The sequence below is a fragment of the Salvelinus alpinus genome, chromosome 39, assembly GCF_045679555.1.
Source record: "Salvelinus alpinus chromosome 39, SLU_Salpinus.1, whole genome shotgun sequence".
Taxonomy (NCBI): domain Eukaryota; kingdom Metazoa; phylum Chordata; class Actinopteri; order Salmoniformes; family Salmonidae; genus Salvelinus; species Salvelinus alpinus.
This window is the reverse complement of record NC_092124.1, coordinates 3,827,240-3,846,432: the sequence shown is the minus strand read 5'-3', so window position 1 is coordinate 3,846,432 and position 19,193 is coordinate 3,827,240. Positions and strand designations below refer to the sequence as shown.

The 19,193-nt window shown below is 45.0% G+C and overlaps 1 protein-coding gene across 1 annotated transcript in view; it reads left to right on the top strand.

Annotated features, from left to right (window-relative positions):
• LOC139566666 (calcium-binding protein 2-like) overlaps window positions 1-19,193 on the top strand; it is a 43,059-nt gene that overhangs the window by 14,907 nt on the left and 8,959 nt on the right. The window lies entirely within an intron of this gene.

The window sequence follows — 19,193 nt, the reverse complement described above, 5'->3', positions numbered from 1 at the left end:
TCGTGTGGTACTTCGTGTGTGTGTGGTACTTCAACCCATTCGCTGTTTTATTTATTTTTTGTCAAATGACAGTCAATGACCTAAGTAGACCAAACACAACTGCTATTGCATTGGTGTCTATGGGAGACCCACCCCGTTAAGTCGACCGGAACTGATCATTATTTTCAATAGTAAACGGCCTGAGTGAACTATCTTCATTTATCCGTCGGCGCACCCATTCACTTCTTCTTTCGGCTCGATGTATTTATGTTCTGTGATCATGGCTGCGATAGAACACAAGCCATGTTTGCTCATTTGAAACACGAAGGTTAGCGAATACCTGTTTATTTACGTCACCTGTACCTACTTCAACCATATTTGTTCACTCGGATGATAAAAGACATCAGTGCCTTTGAAATCCAAGGATTACAAGGTTAGTCAGTTTTTATTACATTTTCTGTCAAACTTTTGATGTGTGTGTGTGTGTGTGTGTGTGTGTGTGAGGGAGGGTGATGCGGTCTCACAATAACTCAGCGAAAACAATGTGCGTTTATTAACTAACTAACAAAAAACACATCAAAAATGTTCAGAAACTTAAACGATACTCCAGGACGACTGATGTTGTTACTCTCCACGTGTTTCATTAACTAGCTATCATCGCAAAAGTTTAAAGAGCACAGACCTGCTGTGACTATTATAAACTAGTTTTACACTGCGTTGTAGTGAACTTCTGTTGATTATTGTCAATAACCTTGAATTTAGCATGATCTTATAAGGGCCTAGAGGTGTCGAATGATATGTTGTCTAGATAACGCTAGATAGGCCTTGTTCGGAAGCTAGAGTGGAAACCGGTCGCATTCCGCTTCGCTCCTCAGGTAGTATCACATTTTCACATTCTCATTTCATTTCATTACAGTACAACGGTTTGATTTGTTTAATCTTAGCTAGCTACTTAGCCGTCTTTGTATCAAAGATAATTGCGTAGCTAGCCAGCTATTCTTCGTTCTTTTAACGTAACTTTTAACGTAACGTAGTCAACACTGCTACCTAGCCAGCTTCGCTACCTTCCGCTTCGCTCCTCAGGTAGTATCACATTTTCACATTCTCATTTCATTTCATTACAGTACAACGGTTTGATTTGTTTAATCTTAGCTAGCTACTTAGCCGTCTTTGTATCAAAGATAATTGCGTAGCTAGCCAGCTATTCTTCGTTCTTTTAACGTAACTTTTAACGTAACGTAGTCAACACTGCTACCTAGCCAGCTAGCCACCGAACAGCAACACTGTAGTAACTATTACATTCAACGGAACGACTCGATTAGTGTAGTGTTAGCTAGCTACATAGTTGTCTTTGCTGTCTTTGTTTCTAAGATAACTGCGTAGTTTAGACTAATTCGGTTAGCTAGCCAGCTATTTTTCGTCCTTTTAACGTAACGTAACGTAGTCAACACTGCTCGCTAGCCAGCTAGCCACCGAATAGCAACACTGTAGAAACTATTACATTCAACGGATCAACGGAACGATTGATTAGTGTAGTGTTAGCTAGCTACATAGTTGTCTTTGCTGTCCTTGTATCTAAGACAATTGTGTAGTTTATACTAATTAACGAGCCAGTTACCGAGGTTACATAGCTAGCTACCGAGGTTACCTAGCCAGCGACACTCTCAAACAAAGTCAACAACGCAGCCACTGCTAGCTAGCCCACTTCCGCAGTACTGTATCATTTTAATAATTTTGGTCAATAAGATTTCTGCAACGCAAGCTTAACTTTCTGAACATTCGAGACGTGTAGTTCACGTGTCATTCCAATCTCCTTTGCATTAGCGTAGCCTCTTCTGTAGCCTGTCAACTATGTGTCTGTCTATCCCTGTTCTCTCCTCTCTGCACAGACCATACAAACGCTTCACACCGCGTGGCCGCGGCCACCCTAACCTGGTGGTCCCAGCGCGCACCACCCACGTGGAGTCCCAGGTCTCCGGCAGCCTCTGGAACTGCCGATCTGCGGCCAACAAGGCAGAGTTCATCTCAGCCTATGCTTCCCTCCAGTCCCTCGACTTCTTGGCACTGACGGAAACATGGATCACCACAGATAACACTGCTACTCCTACTGCTCTCTCCTCGTCTGCCCACGTGTTCTCGCACACCCCGAGAGCTTCTGGTCAGCGGGGTGGCGGCACCGGGATCCTCATCTCTCCCAAGTGGTCTTTCTCCCTTTCTCCCCTTACCCATCTGTCTATCGCCTCCTTTGAATTCCATGCTGTCACAGTTACCAGCCCTTTCAAGCTTAACATCCTTATCATTTATCGCCCTCCAGGTTCCCTTGGAGAGTTCATCAATGAGCTTGATGCCCTGATAAGCTCCTTTCCTGAGGACGGCTCACCTCTCACAGTTCTGGGTGACTTTAACCTCCCCACGTCTACCTTTGACTCATTCCTCTCTGCCTCCTTCTTTCCACTCCTCTCCTCTTTTGACCTCACCCTCTCACCTTCCCCCCCTACTCACAAGGCAGGCAATACGCTCGACCTCATCTTTACTAGATGCTGTTCTTCCACTAACCTCATTGCAACTCCCCTCCAAGTCTCCGACCACTACCTTGTATCCTTTTCCCTCTCGCTCTCATCCATCACTTCCCACACTGCCCCTACTCGGATGGTATCGCGCCGTCCCAACCTTCGCTCTCTCTCCCCCGCTACTCTCTCCTCTTCCATCCTATCATCTCTTCCCTCTGCTCAAACCTTCTCCAACCTATCTCCTGATTCTGCCTCCTCAACCCTCCTCTCCTCCCTTTCTGCATCCTTTGACTCTCTATGTCCCCTATCCTCCAGGCCGGCTCGGTCCTCCCCTCCTGCTCCGTGGCTCGACGACTCATTGCGAGCTCACAGAACAGGGCTCCGGGCAGCCGAGCGGAAATGGAGGAAAACTCGCCTCCCTGCGGACCTGGCATCCTTTCACTCCCTCCTCTCTACATTTTCCTCTTCTGTCTCTGCTGCTAAAGCCACTTTCTACCACTCTAAATTCCAAGCATCTGCCTCTAACCCTAGGAAGCTCTTTGCCACCTTCTCCTCCCTCCTGAATCCTCCTCCCCCTCCTCCCCCCTCCTCCCTCTCTGCAGATGACTTCGTCAACCATTTTGAAAAGAAGGTCGACGACATCCGATCCTCGTTTGCTAAGTCAAACGACACCGCTGGTTCTGCTCACACTGCCCTACCCTGTGCTCTGACCTCTTTCTCCCCTCTCTCTCCAGATGAAATCTCGCGTCTTGTGACGGCCGGCCGCCCAACAACCTGCCCGCTTGACCCTATCCCCTCCTCTCTTCTCCAGACTATTTCCGGAGACCTTCTCCCTTACCTCACCTCGCTCATCAACTCATCCTTGACCGCTGGCTACGTCCCTTCCGTCTTCAAGAGAGCGAGAGTTGCACCCCTGCTGAAAAAACCTACACTCGATCCCTCCGATGTCAACAACTACAGACCAGTATCCCTTCTTTCTTTTCTCTCCAAAACTCTCGAACGTGCCGTCCTTGGCCAGCTCTCCCGCTATCTCTCTCAGAATGACCTTCTTGATCCAAATCAGTCAGGTTTCAAGACTAGTCATTCAACTGAGACTGCTCTTCTCTGTATCACGGAGGCGCTCCGCACTGCTAAAGCTAACTCTCTCTCCTCTGCTCTCATCCTCCTAGACCTATCGGCTGCCTTCGATACTGTGAACCATCAGATCCTCCTCTCCACCCTCTCCGAGTTGGGCATCTCCGGCGCGGCCCACGCTTGGATTGCGTCCTACCTGACAGGTCGCTCCTACCAGGTGGCGTGGCGAGAATCTGTCTCCTCACCACGTGCTCTCACCACTGGTGTCCCCCAGGGCTCTGTTCTAGGCCCTCTCCTATTCTCGCTATACACCAAGTCACTTGGCTCTGTCATAACCTCACATGGTCTCTCCTATCATTGCTATGCAGACGACACACAATTAATCTTCTCCTTTCCCCCTTCTGATGACCAGGTGGCGAATCGCATCTCTGCATGTCTGGCAGACATATCAGTGTGGATGACGGACCACCACCTCAAGCTGAACCTCGGCAAGACGGAGCTGCTCTTCCTCCCGGGGAAGGACTGCCCGTTCCATGATCTCGCCATCACGGTTGACAACTCCATTGTGTCCTCCTCCCAGAGCGCTAAGAACCTTGGCGTGATCCTGGACAACACCCTGTCGTTCTCAACTAACATCAAGGCGGTGGCCCGTTCCTGTAGGTTCATGCTCTACAACATCCGCAGAGTACGACCCTGCCTCACACAGGAAGCGGCGCAGGTCCTAATCCAGGCACTTGTCATCTCCCGTCTGGATTACTGCAACTCGCTGTTGGCTGGGCTCCCTGCCTGTGCCATTAAACCCCTACAACTCATCCAGAACGCCGCAGCCCGTCTGGTGTTCAACCTTTCCAAGTTCTCTCACGTCACCCCGCTCCTCCGCTCTCTCCACTGGCTTCCAGTTGAAGCTCGCATCCGCTACAAGACCATGGTGCTTGCCTACGGAGCTGTGAGGGGAACGGCACCTCCGTACCTTCAGGCTCTGATCAGGCCCTACACCCAAACAAGGGCACTGCGTTCATCCACCTCTGGCCTGCTCGCCTCCCTACCACTGAGGAAGTACAGTTCCCGCTCAGCCCAGTCAAAACTGTTCGCTGCTCTGGCACCCCAATGGTGGAACAAACTCCCTCACGACGCCAGGACAGCGGAGTCAATCACCACCTTCCGGAGACACCTGAAACCCCACCTCTTCAAGGAATACCTAGGATAGGATAAAGTAATCCTTCTGACCCCCCCCCCCCCTTAAAAGATTTAGATGCACTATTGTAAAGTGGTTGTTCCACTGGATGTCATAAGGTGAATGCACCAATTTGTAAGTCGCTCTGGATAAGAGCGTCTGCTAAATGACTTAAATGTAAAATGTAAATGTACTTGATGGTACCGACTGCCGGACGGTAGCATGGAGAACAGTCTATGTCTTGGGTGTTCTCAGACAACACCTGGTATGGACGTCCTGGATGGCTGATAGCTCACCCCCAGTGACGCGCTGGGCCGTCTGCATACCTCCTGCGAGTCCTGCCTATCACCGGCGGCTAAAATCAATTCAAATGCTGTGTGTGCCACTCGACACTCTCCTCCTCCACTGACGATACTGTCTGCACACACTACCGTATCTAGCATTCTGCCCAGTGCTTAATTCGAGCCGGATCCTGCCGGAACAGGATCCGACACCTCTCAGATTTGAGGTACCTCTCGCGTCATGATTTATTAATTGTTTCACTGTTCACACTGTAAACATTCTAATAAAAGCGATCAGCATTAAATTAAGTTGCCTCCTTGTTATTTCTTCCGCCCCCCCAGAAAGACCATGATGTAAAAGCGTGGTGATCTGTGTAATCATCCTATCCTCCCTCCCTGATTCCAGACCTGCTTTCTTATTTGTACATAGAGGTTATGGGGAGGGCCAGTGGGGTAAGTAACTGCTCTTGATACAGATCTTGGTAGTGGTGGTCAGCTAGTGAAGAGGTCCCTATGTAATCACGTCACGTAGCCTAGGCTAGTTGTGCCCCTACTGAATTTGAAACGTGGGAACGGCAAATAAAAAAATGGATAGGGAAAGGCAATCGAGTTTGATTACATTTTTCATGTCCAAAATCCAGAGAAAGATTGTGAATCGAACCCACAACGAGCCAGAGAACTGTCAGTGCCGGAGGAGGAGTGAGGGGAAAACTGTTCTTGATGGTGATGCCTTAGCTAGCAGCGCTGCTAATCCCGCTAGTTCAGCATCACTGCCGGCACCTCCACTAGCTAGTAGGCCTACTAGCGGGTCAGACTCAGTAGGAGAGGGAGACGGGGAGCTGGGGGGGACAGTGCCTCATCCACCGACGAAGTGCTCGGAGCAGGTGCTATTTGCAGATCAAGAACAAGCAAACGTATAACCCCTGGCTTGTCATTTAGAATTCCAAGCTGGACTGTACAACATGCAAAAAGGTAAGGAGCTTGGGTCTGAAAATGACTGGAGCGATTAAACTAGCAAAAAGGTGGGTGAAATGTACAGTAAAATCATCTGCCTCAGACGGGGGAAAAAACGAGCCCTCAGAAAAAAGGTTTTTGAACATGCCCGAACCAAGGCGCATTTGGTGGCAGCAAGCCTTGTAGACGAGGCTAAAGAGGACACCCAAGTTATAGTTAACACTCAAAATTAAAAAAATAGACTCTACAGCCAGAGTCTTCTGAACAGCCTTAGAAAGAGGCTAAACGTCTGAGCATGGCTTTGAGCAAGACATTGATTGTCAGTAGTTAAGTAGACTTGACATGGGGAGAGTCATTGTGGGTTTCAATGTTTTTAAAACTTTGGCAATTACTATTATTTTTTTTACAAACTTGTTCTGTGCTGTGAAGTTAATCCGAATACGTGCGTCATATTATCACATAGGCAGGAGGCCTATGTATTCTCATATGTGTGTTCTGCTGTAGCCTACATTGATTTGTTTTGTTTGAAGTTATATTCCGATATTGTGCTATTTGTTCTACTGCTACATTGATGTCTTGACAATGATATGAAATTCGGAGCTTGTGAGCCCCACAGCTGAGTATGTGTGCATATACATATGGCCGGTGTTCTGCAGTGACGTCTCAAATTTTTGCTGTACATTGATATCTAGAAAATTAGGCCATAAGAAAGTCAGACTTTTGTAAGCCCCGCAGCTATACTCAAGTATGTAGGCATACTGCAGTGACCTCTAAAATGCTTTGAATTAATTAGCACCTTGGAGAGTGCTGTCCGTTTCACCCTCATAGATAGTAGGTTGTTTACGCTGTCTGCTGCGATGCTACGTTGTGTAGCAGTTTGGGAACTTTTTCTCTCTCAATGTGTTCCAGGACCTCCCGATTTACAAATTAATTAAGCACTGGTCCTGCCTAGCATATCTTTGCTCTGTGTTTTTATCTCAATATCAAATAATTTCTGTGTAACAATTAAGTACTGTGATGTTTTCAATTTAAATGGTAAAAAATAAATAAAAATAGCTTCTTAGCGAAGAGCAATTTCTCAAGCGAGAATTTTGCTAGGACTTTCTGGGAGTGGTGTGAGTGGGGAGGGGGAAACTGAAAACTAGCTGTTATTGGCAGAGGGGTTTGGAACTCTCTTTCCTATTGGTCTATTAACCAATTTACCACCTGGTGATGTCACCAGGCAGGTCAAAACATCCCACCAAAACAGGCTGTAATTTCAGGCATTCTTGTCAAACAGCTCTTATACTAAAGGGCATTATCATAATTTTCACAATTTCATAGTATTATTCCAACCTCATAGTAAAACACAGGTATTCACGTTTTTTGACTGCAATGAGTCTTTAAAATAGACTTTCACATAAAATGTATTTATTTTATTATATACTGGATAATAACAAAAAATACAAAAAGGTTAATATACTGGAAAGAGTACATAAACAAAGTCAACAACGCAGCCACTGCTAGCTAGCCTATTTCACCAGCCAGCAGTACTATATCATTTTAGTCAATAAGATTTTTTGCAACGTAAGCTTAACTTTCTGAACATTCGAGACGTGTAGTCCACTTGTCATTCCAATCTCCTTTGCATTAGCGTAGCCTCTTCTGTAGCCTGTCAACTATGTGTCTGTCTATCCCTGTTCTCTCCTCTCTGCACAGACCATACAAACGCTTCACACCGCGTGGCCGCTGCTACTCTAACCTGGTGGTCCCAGCGCGCACGACCCACGTGGAGTTCCAGGTCTCAGGCAGCCTCTGGAACTGCCGATCTGCGGCCAACAAGGCAGAGTTCATCTCAGCCTATGCTTCCCTCCAGTCCCTCGACTTCTTGGCACTGACGGAAACATGGATTACCACTGATAACACTGCTACTCCTACTGCTCTCTCCTCGTCTGCCCACGTGTTCTCGCACACCCCGAGAGCTTCTGGTCAGCGGGGTGGTGGCACTGGGATCCTCATCTCTCCCAAGTGGACATTCTCTCTTTCTCCCCTGACCCATCTGTCTATCGCCTCCTTTGAATTCCATGCTGTCACAGTTACCAGCCCTTTCAAGCTTAACTTCTTGGAACTATAGGGGGTGCTGTTCCGCATTAGCATATTTGGGTCTCCAAATTAAACTGCCTCGTGCTAAATTCTTGATCGTACAATATGCATATTATTGTTATTATTGGATAGAAAACACCTTCTAGTTTCTATAGAAGTTGGAATTTTGTCTCTGAGTGGTACAGAACAATATCTACAGCACTTTTCATGACAGGGGTCAGATTTCAGAAATTTTTACCCCTGATCTGGAGTCTGTTTTTAAGGCGACAGTGAATGCTATGAAGAAACCGACACTGCCTACGTCTTCCTCTGGGTGTCTGTACGTCATCACGTTTTGAATGGAATCGATTGCACAATCACAGCCATTATAAAACCACAAAATGTATAGGGACCTCCCTTTCTCGTCGCGCGCCTGAAGCGTGAAGGACATCGGACTTGCCTCATTCCAAATCGTTGTCTAACCAGCAATATTTCTCCGGTCATGTTTTCAGTCGTTATAGTTGTTAAAAACATCATAATGTAGTTAATTTGAACCGTTTTATAGCAATTTATATCCGTTTAGTGCGATTTTGAGGAATTTCTTTGTTGTGCACTCTGAAACTTTGGACACGTTTTGTGGTCCCGTTCGATCGTTAGTGGATATTTCCAAGGACAGAGGACATCTATCGACCAAAAGACGTTTATAACATAGAAAGGATACATTGCCCAAGAATCTGATGCAAGAACAGCTCAAAGTAAGCAATATTTAATATGATAAATCGTTGTTCTGTCGAAATATTTTAAACGCATATTTCGCCATTTTGTTTGGTATAGCTTCACTTGGCGAACCCTGTATTGAAAAGTAAGGATCATTTTAAAAATGTAAATCAGCGGTTGCATTAAGAACTAATTTGTCTTTCGATTCCTGTCAACCCTGTATTTTTTAGTCAAGTATATGATTAGCTTTCGATTAAACTAGATCACTCTGAAAGCTGACGTTCCTCATTTTGAGGCTTGAGTTGTGACTATTTCCATTGTATAACCACGGTTTTGTATGGCTAAATATGCACCTTTTCGAACAAACTGTATATGTATGTTGTAAAATGATGTTACAGGAGTGTCATCGGAAGAATTCTGAGAAGGTTAGTGAAAAAATTAATATATTTTGGCGGTGATTACGTTATAGCGCTCTTTGGCTGGAATCGATGCTCTGGTAACGTTTTCACATGTGGTATGCTAACTTATCGATTTATTGTGTTTTCGCTGTAAAACGCTTAGAAAATCTGAAATATTGTCTGGAATCACAAGATCTGGGTCTTTCCATTGCTATGCTTTGTCTATTTTTATGAAATGTTTTATGATGAGTAAATTGGTCATACACGTTGCTCTATCTAGTAATTCTAGTCGATTTGTGATGGTCGGTGCAATTGTAAACTGTGATTTCTACCTGAAATATGCACTTTTTTCTAACAACACCTATCCTATACCATAAATATGTTATCAGACTGTCATCTGATGAGTTTTTTTCTTGGTTTGTGGCTATCAATATCTTAGATTAGCCGAATTGGTGATAGCACCTGAAGTAGTAAGAAACTGATGGAGTTAGAAAAGTGGTGTATTTTGCTAACGTGTTTAGCTAATAGATTTACATATTTTGTCTTCCCTGTAAAACATTTTAAAAATCTGAAATGGTGGCTTTATTCACAAGATCTGTATCTTTCATCTGGTGTCTTGGACTTGTGATTTAATGATATTTAGATGCTACTATCTACTTGTGAAGCTATGCTAGCTATGCTAATCAGTGTGTGGGGGGGTGGGGGGTGATCCCGGACCCGGGGTAGAGGCTCGTGAAAGGTTAACATCCTTATCATTTATCGCCCTCCAGGTTCCCTTGGAGAGTTCATCAATGAGCTTGACGCCCTGATAAGTTCCTTTCCTGAGGATGGCTCACCTCTCACAGTTCTGGGTGACTTTAACCTCCCCACGTCTACCTTTGACTCATTCCTCTCTGCCTCCTTCTTTCCACTCTTCTCCTCTTTTGACCTCACCCTCTCACCTTCCCCCCCTACTCACAAGGCAGGCAATACGCTTGACCTCATCTTTACTAGATGCTGTTCTTCCACTAATCTCATTGCAACTCCCCTCCAAGTCTCCGACCACTACCTTGTATCCTTTTCCCTCTCGCTCTCATCCAACACTTCCCACACTGCCCCTACTCGGATGGTATCGCGCCGTCCCAACCTTCGCTCTCTCTCCCCCGCTACTCTCTCCTCTTCCATCCTATCATCTCTTCCCTCTGCTCAAACCTTCTCCAACCTATCTCCTGATTCTGCCTCCTCAACCCTCCTCTCCTCCCTTTCTGCATCCTTTGACTCTCTATGTCCCCTATCCTCCAGGCCGGCTCGGTCCTCCCCTCCTGCTCCGTGGCTCGACGACTCATTGCGAGCTCACAGAACAGGGCTCCGGGCAGCCGAGCGGAAATGGAGGAAAACTCGCCTCCCTGCGGACCTGGCATCCTTTCACTCCCTCCTCTCTACATTCTCCTCTTCTGTCTCTGCTGCTAAAGCCAATTTCTACCACTCTAAATTCCAAGCATCTGCCTCTAACCCTAGGAAGCTCTTTGCCACCTTCTCCTCCCTCCTGAATCCTCCTCCCCCTCCTCCCCCCTCCTCCCTCTCTGCTGATGACTTCGTCAACCATTTTGAAAAGAAGGTCGACGACATCCGATCCTCGTTTGCTAAGTCAAACGACACCGCTGGTTCTGCTCACACTGCCCTACCCTGTGCTTTGACCTCTTTCTCCCCTCTCTCTCCAGATGAAATCTCGCGTCTTGTGACGGCCGGCCGCCCAACAACCTGCCCGCTTGACCCTATCCCCTCCTCTCTTCTCCAGACCATTTCCGGAGACCTTCTCCCTTACCTCACCTCGCTCATCAACTCATCCTTGACCGCTGGCTACGTCCCTTCCGTCTTCAAGAGAGCGAGAGTTGCACCCCTTCTGAAAAAACCTACACTCGATCCCTCCGATGTCAACAACTACAGACCAGTATCCCTTCTTTCTTTTCTCTCCAAAACTCTTGAACGTGCCGTCCTTGGCCAGCTCTCCTGCTATCTCTCTCAGAATGACCTTCTTGATCCAAATCAGTCAGGTTTCAAGACTAGTCATTCAACTGAGACTGCTCTTCTCTGTATCACGGAGGCGCTCCGCACTGCTAAAGCTAACTCTCTCTCCTCTGCTCTCATCCTTCTAGACCTATCGGCTGCCTTTGATACTGTGAACCATCAGATCCTCCTCTCCACCCTCTCCGAGCTGGGCATCTCCGGCGCGGCCCACGCTTGGATTGCGTCCTACCTGACAGGTCGCTCCTACCAGGTGGCGTGGCGAGAATCTGTCTCCGCACCACGTGCTCTCACCACTGGTGTCCCCCAGGGCTCTGTTCTAGGCCCTCTCCTATTCTCGCTATACACCAAGTCACTTGGCTCTGTCATATCCTCACATGGTCTCTCCTATCATTGCTATGCAGACGACACACAATTAATCTTCTCCTTTCCCCCCTCTGATAACCAGGTGGTGAATCGCATCTCTGCATGTCTGGCAGACATATCAGTGTGGATGACGGATCACCACCTCAAGCTGAACCTCGGCAAGACGGAGCTGCTCTTCCTCCCGGAGAAGGACTGCCCGTTCCATGATCTCGCCATCACGGTTGACAACTCCATTGTGTCCTCCTCCCAGAGTGCTAAGAACCTTGGCGTGATCCTGGACAACACCCTGTCGTTCTCAACTAACATCAAGGCGGTGACCCGTTCCTGTAGGTTCATGCTCTACAACATTCGCAGAGTACGACCCTGCCTCACGCAGGAAGTGGCGCAGGTCCTAATCCAGGCACTTGTCATCTCCCGTCTGGATTACTGCAACTCGCTGTTGGCTGGGCTCCCTGCCTGTGCCATTAAACCCCTACAACTCATCCAGAACGCCGCAGCCCGTCTGGTGTTCAACTTTCCCAAGTTCTCTCACGTCACCCCGCTCCTCCGCTCTCTCCACTGGCTTCCAGTTGAAGCTCGCATCCGCTACAAGACCATGGTGCTTTCCTACGGAGCTGTGAGGGGAACGGCACCTCCGTACCTTCAGGCTCTGATCAGGCCCTACACCCAAACAAGGGCACTGCGTTCATCCACCTCTGGCCTGCTCGCCTCCCTACCTCTGAGGAAGTACAGTTCCCGCTCAGCCCAGTCAAAACTGTTCGCTGCTCTGGCACCCCAATGGTGGAACAAACTCCCTCACGACGCCAGGTCAGCGGAGTCAATCACCACCTTCCGGAGACACCTGAAACCCCACCTCTTTAAGGAATACCTAGGATAGGATAAAGTAATCCTTCTAACCCCCCCCCTTAAAAGAGTTAGATGCACTATTGTAAAGTGGTTGTTCCACTGGATATCATAAGGTGAATGCACCAATTTGTAAGTCGCTCTGGATAAGAGCGTCTGCTAAATGACTTAAATGTAAATGTAAAAATAAACTTAACATAGACAGGGCTATTACACGTCAAAATAAAATGTACATTTGTCAAAACGTTTTATGGTATGTACTGCTTTTTTGTTTTTACATTTTCTGATCATTTCAAAATAATGTTTCAGTTCCACCTTAAACAACTTAAAACCTTAAACTTAATCTTATGGATAAATAATCTTCCTAGAAAAATAAGCTAATTAACAATAACAATTGAATCGGGGTCCAAATCAGTTCGGTCAAAAATAAAACATAATATCAGAATCTTCCAAATTAACATTAAAAGTGGTTTCCCTTAAAATGAACTATTCTAAATCAATCTAAAATCTTCTGACATGAGAGCCGACATGCACCTGTTGGAGTGTTAGATAAATGACTTAATAGCACCACTGAGCTGCGGTGTTGACCACCATCTTTATCACTATGCGGCTTTGGTAACCGGTGGTCGGGAGAGAGAAATGTGTATGATGCTTTTCAACAAAGGGCACACACCTGTTGGAGTGCTGAATGGAGAACTCACCTTTCTACATTTCACAGCCACTTGGTGGCATGTCAATACAATATACCATTTTTGGAGTGGCACACTACATGCTGCTGATTCTGTGCTGCCTCCAGTCCAGGTCTGGGCAAAGGCCAGCCCGGGGGCAAACATTCCTTCAATTTGCAAGTGGCTGATACTATCTCACCGGAGAAAGCATCCGAGCGAGCGAAACAGCGCCCCTCTGTCTCACTATATGTAGGGTTGGGGGGCCTCGAGCGGAGCATGGGGGATCCTTAAGCGGAGAAATTATGTAAAAATAAATAAATATTACCTGTATTCTTTTTTCAATTATGCCCAGCTCACGAACGAGGCCCCTTGATGATGTGATGCCTGAGGCAGCTGCCATTTTTATTTTTTATTTTATTTATTTAACCTTTATTTAACTAGGCAAGTCAGTTAAGAACACATTCTTGTTTCCAATGAAAGCCTACCCCAACCAAACCCTCCTGTCACGCCCTGACCATAGATTGCTTTGTATGTTTCTATGTTTTGTTTGGTCAGGGTGTGATGTGGATGGGCATTCTATGTTGTATGTCTAGGATGTCTATTTCTGTGTTTGGCCTGGTGTGGTTCCCAATCAGAGGCAGCTGTCTATCGTTGTCTCTGGTTGGGAGCTATACTTAGGTAGCCTGTTTTCCATTGTGTGTTGTGGGTGATTGTTTTCTGTTTAGTGTATGTTCACCTGGCAGAACTGTTTCAGTTTCGTTTTTCCTCGTTGTTGTTTTGTGTAGTGTTCAGTTTTAATTAAATATGACGAACACTTACCACGTTGCATTTTGGTCCTCCTCTCCTTCCACCAACGAGAATCGTTACACCTCCCCTAACCCAGATGACTCTGGGCCAATTGTGCGCCGCTCGATGGGACTCCCGATCACAGCTGGTTGTGATACAGCCCAGGATCGAACCAGGGTCTGTAGTGACGCCTGGTGACGCCTTGATTTACCATTTTTGTGATTTTGATGTGGGCTTGGGGTTATTGTCCCGCTGTAAGATCCGTACTGCCACAGATTTACACACATAATATTACGAATTGGCCTGAGACCACATTGACCTTAAGTGTTAATTATTATTACAGGGCTCCAGACTAACATTTTCCCCTGGTGTCACTGGTGCCTCTAACTTTTACAGTTGGTGGCACCAGCCCATGATTTGGTTGGACCCAAATCATGATTTGGAATCATCTTGGGTGTTCATAATAAAGTCATTCATATTTCTTTATTAAGAACTTGTCACGTTCCTGACCTGTTTTCTGTTGTTTTGTATGTGTTAGTCGGTCAGGGCGTGAGTGTGGGTGAGCATTTCTATGTTATGTGTTTCTATGTTGGTTAATGGGTGACCTGATATGGTTCTCAATTAGAGGCAGGTGGTTTTCATCTCCTCTGATTGAGAACCATATTAAGGTAGGTGGTTTCACATTGTTTGTTTGTGGGTGATTGTGTCGCTGTGTCTGTGTTTATTTGCACCACACAGTACTGTCTCGTTCGTTCGTTCGTTCGTTCGTTCCTGTTCATGCGTGCTTCGTTATATGTAGTTTGCATGTTCAGGTTAGTCTACGTTGTTTGTTTGTTATTTTGTAAATATTCAAGTATAGTTCGTGTCAGTGTTCGTCGTGTCTAATAAATTCATTCATGTCTACATACCTCGCTGCACATTGGTCATCTGATCCCTCTCTCCTCTCCTCGTCTGAGGAGGAGGACGACGTAGAATTTCGTTACAGAACTATCATAAATAGACTACTGATTCAAGAAATACGTTTTCATCTAACACATCCAAGCAGGAATGCATGATTCGTGATATTTTGATGTGCAACTTAATTCAGTGATTGAATTTGTGAGGAATTTTGGGTTGACAATTAGACTATTGTTGCTATATTTTACTGTCAAAATAGGACTCCAGAATTTCCTGCAATTGCATTTTTAAATGTTATTTGATCAGAGGGCATTTTTCTCTCGAGCGAATAGGGGGAGAGGCCCCAGCAGTAGGCCCCAGCGAGGGCACACGCACATGGGCAGGGGAGACACTTTCATTACAGGAATCATGAGGATATTGCACTTTACTGTTTGACCAAATCATGGTTTTAGACGCCCAAAAAATAGGAAGTTTTGAGTGAGGGAACAATGTAGAATGTAGCAGGTCTCTTTTCTGATGCCGCGTTTGACTTTGAATGTGAGGCTGAGCTGAGGTCACACAAACTATCAGAAAAACCGGGCCAGCCCATCTTGGTAGGGAGGCTGAAAGCAGACTGAATCAGGTTTTCCTCTCGTATTTTGCCTGTGCGTAGCTGTATCCCGTTTCTTTTTATCCTAAGAAAACTCCCTAGTCCTTGCCGATGACAAGCATACCCACAACATGATGCAGCCACAACCATGCGTGAAAATATGAAGAGTGGTACTCAGTGATGTTTTCTGTTGGATTGGCCCCACACTTTGTATTCAGGACAAAAAGTTGATTTCTTTGCCACATTCTTTGCAGTATTACTTAAGTACCTTGTTGCGAGCAGGATGGATCTTTTATAATATTTGTATTCTGTACCGTCTTCCTTCTTTTCACTCTGTCATTAGTATTGTGGAGTTGACCCATCCTCCGTTTTCTCATATCACAACTAATAAACACTGTAACTATTTTAAAATCACCATTGGCCTCATGGTGAAATCCCTTCATCTCCAGCAACTGAGTAAGAAAGGACTCCTGTTTCTTTGCAGTGTCTGGGTTTAATTAATAAGGGATAAGGGATATTTTTTATGTTCACACACCAATCATGTCCTTCTTTGCGAGGCATTGAAACATCTCCCTGGTCTTTGTGGTTGTATCTGTGTTTGAAATTCGCTACTCTATTATTGAACAGAATGAGTCCCTGCACTTATTACGTGATTTGTTAAGCACATTTTTACTCCTGAACTCATTTAGGCTTGCCATAACAAAAGGGTTGAATATTTTTTGACTTAAGACATTTCAGCTTTTAATTTGTATTAATTTAGAAAATGTTCTACAGACAACATTCGACTTTGACATGATTGGGTATTGTGTGATTAGTGACATAAAATCAAAATGTAATCAATTTTAAATGCAGGCTGAAACACAGCACAATGTGGAAAAAGTAAAGGGGTGTGAATACATTCTGAAGGAACTGTAAGAGTGACTGCCCAACGCCACAAAAGCAAATGTTTCAGCATTTTTGGAGAAGATGTGAGTTGGCTGCAATTCAATTTAGTACAATGACTTTTAAAATAGTTCTTGGTAAATACAAAGTTGTAGGACTCATCATGGCTGCATTGTGTACGACTGTACACCTAATCAAATATTGTGTGACAGAAATACATGACTGAGAGTTAAAGAGAGGGTTAGAACCACATCAGTTAAAGACAGGGTTAGAACCACATCAGTTAAAGACAGGGTTAGAACCACATCAGTTAAAGACAGTGTTAGAACCACATCAGTTAAAGACAGTGTTAGAACCACATCAGTTAAAGATAGGGTTAGAACCACATCAGTTGAAGAGAGGGTTAGAACCACATCAATTGAAGAGAGGGTTAGAAACACATCAGTTAAAGAAAGGGTTAGAACCACATCAGTTAAAAAGAGGGTTAGAACCACATCAGAGGGTTAGAACCACATCAGTTAAAGAGAGGGTTAGAACCACATCAGTTAAAGACAAGGTTAGAACCACATCAGTTGAAGAGAGGGTTAGAACCACATCAGTTAAATAGAGGGTTAGAACCACATCAGAGGGTTAGAACCATATCAGTTAAAGAGAGGGTTAAGAACCACATCAGTTAAAGAAAGGGTTAGAACCACATCAGTTAAAGAGGGGATTAGAACCACATCAGTTAAAGAGAGGGTTAGAACCACATCAGTTAAAGACAGGGTTAGAACCACATCAGTTGAAGAGAGGGTTAGAACCACATCAGTTAAAGAGAGGGTTAGAACCACATCAGTTAAAGAGAGGGTTAGAACCACATCAGTTAAAGAGAGGGTTAGAACTACATCAGAGGGTTAGAACCACATCAGTTAAAGAGGGGATTAGAACCACATCAGTTAAAGAGAGGGTTAGAACCACATCAGTTAAAGACAGGGTTAGAACCACATCAGTTGAAGAGGGGGTTAGAACCACATCAGTTAAAGAGAGGGTTAGAACCACATCAGTTAAAGAGAGGGTTAGAACCACATCAGTTAAAAATAGGGTTAGAACCACATCAGTTAAAGAGAGGGTTAGAACCACATAAGTTAAAGAGAGGGTTAGAACCACATCAGAGGGTTAGAACCACATCAGAGGGTTAGAACCACATCAGTTAAAGAGAGGGTTAGAATCACATCCGTTAAAGAAAGGGTTAGAACCACATCAGTTAAAGAGAGGGTTAGAACCACATCAGTTGAAGAGAGGGTTAGAACCACATCAGTTAAAGAGAGGGTTAGAACCACATCAGTTAAAGAGAGAGTTAGAACCACATCAGTTAAAGAGAGGGTTAGAACCACATCAGTTAAAGAGAGGGTTAGAACCACATCAGTTAAAGAGAGGTTTAGAACCACATCAGAGGGTTAGAACCACATCAGTTAAAGAGAGGGTTAGAACCACATCAGTTAAAGAAAGGGTTCGAACCACATCAGTTAAAGAGAGGGTTAGAACCACATTAGTTAAAAAGAGGGTTAGAACCACATCAGTTAAAGAGAGGGTTAGAACCACATCAGTTAAAGAGAGGGTTAGAACCACATCAGTTAAAGAGAGGTTTAGAACCACATCAGAGGGTTAGAACCACATCAGTTAAAGAGAGGGTTAGAACCACATCAGTTAAAGAAAGGGTTCGAACCACATCAGTTAAAGAGAGGGTTAGAACCACATCAGTTAAAAAGAGGGTTAGAACCACATCAGTTAAAGAGAGGGTTAGAACCACATCAGTTAAAGAAAGGGTTCGAACCACATCAGTTAAAGAGAGGGTTAGAACCACATCAGTTAAAAAGAGGGTTAGAACCACATCAGTTAAAGAGAGGGTTAGAACCACATCAGTTAAAGAGAGGGTTAGAACCACATCAGAGGGTTAGAACCACATCAGAGGGTTAGAACCACATCAGTTAAAGAGAGGGTTAGAACCACATCAGTTAAAGAGAGGGTTAGAACCACATCCGTTAAAGAAAGGGTTAGAACCACATCCGTTAAAGAGAGGGTTAGAACCACATCAGTTGAAGAGAGGGTTAGAACCACATCAGTTAAAGAGAGGGTTAGAACCACATCAGTTAAAGAGAGAGTTAAAACCACATCAGTTAAAGAGAGGGTTAGAACCACATCAGTTAAAGAGAGGGTTAGAACCACATCAGTTAAAGAGAGGGTTAGAACCACATCAGTTAAAGAGAGGGTTAGAACCACATCAGTTAGAACCACATCAGTTAAAGAGTGGGTTAGAACCACATCAGTTAAAGAGTGGGTTAGAACCACATCAGTTAAAGAGAGGGTTAGAACCAAATCAGTTAAAGAGAGGGTTAGAACCACATCAGTTAAAGAGAGGGTTAGAAACACATCAGTTAAAGAGAGGGTTAGAACCACATCAGAGGGTTAGAACCACATCAGAGGGTTAGAACCACATCAGAGAGGGTTAGAACCACATCAGTTAAAGAGAGGGTTAGAACCACATCCGTTAAAGAAAGGGTTAGAACCACATCCGTTAAAGAGAGGGTTAGAACCACATCAGTTGAAGAGAGGGTTAGAACCACATCAGTTAAAGAGAGGGTTAGAACCACATCAGTTAAAGAGAGAGTTAAAACCACATCAGTTAAAGAGAGGGTTAGAACCACATCAGTTAAAGAGAGGGTTAGAACCACATCAGTTAAAGAGAGGGTTAGAACCACATCAGTTAAAGAGAGGGTTAGAACCACATCAGTTAGAACCACATCAGTTAAAGAGTGGGTTAGAACCACATCAGTTAAAGAGTGGGTTAGAACCACATCAGTTAAAGAGAGGGTTAGAACCAAATCAGTTAAAGAGAGGGTTAGAACCACATCAGTTAAAGAGAGGGTTAGAAACACATCAGTTAAAGAGAGGGTTGGAACCACATCAGAGGCTTAGAACCACATCAATTCATAGGTCATTTGTGTCTTACGTAGCAACGCATTCTCTCTCT